We start from the raw sequence: 1,405 nt of genomic DNA, 5'->3' as shown, positions 1-1,405 counted from the left end.
GGCGTATTGTGTCGATTCTTGTTAGTAATCTATCTAGAAATACCGCTTTATTCCTTATTTAGACTCTTTTTATCACAACCAGTACCTTCCAAAAGAACACTTACTCGGATATCTTTACCCTTGGACATGACCCTCCTTTGGGTTTTTAATTCACTTATAACTCTTTTCGGATTCGAATCTAAGAATCTAAGAAAAAGATGAAAACAACTAAGATAAGATAAAAAAGAAGAATTCGAAAAATTATGAAAGATTTCGTTCCAATTTAATTGAATCTAGTACAAAAAGAATACAAGGATCTGTAACTATATTTCGTTTCAAATTGCCAGTATTTTCGTTTTTTTAAAGTATTTTTTATGATATTGTTGCCCCAACCTATGGATTTCTGCTTTCACTTTCTTTTTCATAGGAATTGAATTAATAATTCAATTCCATTGAAGCCTGGACCAGATCCCGATCCCGAGTGTCACTCCGAATTTCAATGAGGCCAATTTAATCTTTCGTCTTTATCTTTCCTAAAAAAAAAAAAAAGAAGAGTAGGTTAATTACACATATTTAATATATAATTGGACCTTTCATCTTCTTCACCCCTTCCCGTGTCAATAACTAAAATTAAAAAAAGGGGAATATCAATGCATCTGGAAAAAAACGATTGATCTCTATCAATAGACCCGCCAAAGCCCCGAACCATAAAGTACTTACTACTGGTGCCACGGAAAGATATGTTTTTAGATCTCGCATTTCAAATCCTCCTTTCTTTTTATTATTTAAGTATTTTTTCTCTGTTGATATATATCAACAGAGAAAAATGTGGAAAACAAGACAAAGATTCTTTACAATAACACTATAAACAAATGGAAAAGGGATGTAGCGCAGCTTGGTAGCGCGTTTGTTTTGGGTACAAAATGTCACGGGTTCAAATCCTGTCATCCCTATCCCTAACAATTACTTATTCTATGATATTCCGTATTCTATAATATTCCATATTCTATGAGATGAGCAATAAACCGGGAACCTGTGAAGACGAATTCCAATTGAACATACATACTGAATATCTATATGCAAAATGGATTTGGATCATATAATTTTATGAAAACAAAACGCTCTTAGTTCAGTTCGGCAGAACGCGGGTCTCCAAAACCCGATGTCGTAGGTTCAAATCCTACAGAGCGTGATTCTAGTATTATTCGCCTGATAATTACACTGAAATAATTGAACATTCAAAAGAAAGTCTGAATTTTATCCTTGTCGATTAGGATTAAACTAAATAAATAGGGAATCACAAAAAAAGAGACATTAATGAATCAAAGATCCAACTGATCACCTCGTCGGTATTGTAAATATGCAGTTACAAATAATCCAGCCAAAGTAATAGGAATTAAACCTAACACGATTCCAAATAGAAAAA

General features: G+C 33.0%; 2 non-coding genes across 2 annotated transcripts; both read left to right on the top strand.

Annotated features, from left to right (window-relative positions):
• The first annotated feature begins 858 nt into the window (after positions 1-858).
• TRNAP-UGG (transfer RNA proline (anticodon UGG)) lies at positions 859-932 on the top strand. The gene has a single exon. It is a non-coding gene; the product is annotated as a tRNA-Pro (tRNA).
• A 165-nt stretch (positions 933-1,097) lies between these two features.
• On the top strand, positions 1,098-1,171 carry TRNAW-CCA (transfer RNA tryptophan (anticodon CCA)). Its single transcript has one exon. It is a non-coding gene; the product is annotated as a tRNA-Trp (tRNA).
• The last annotated feature ends 234 nt before the right edge of the window (positions 1,172-1,405 follow it).

Source organism: Vigna unguiculata, chromosome 3 (genome assembly GCF_037176805.1).
Source record: "Vigna unguiculata cultivar grain cowpea cultivar isolate G323 ecotype 2 chromosome 3, ASM3717680v1, whole genome shotgun sequence".
NCBI lineage: Eukaryota > Viridiplantae > Streptophyta > Magnoliopsida > Fabales > Fabaceae > Vigna > Vigna unguiculata.
The sequence above is the reverse complement of the archived record's forward strand: the minus strand, read 5'-3'. Positions and strand labels throughout refer to the sequence as shown.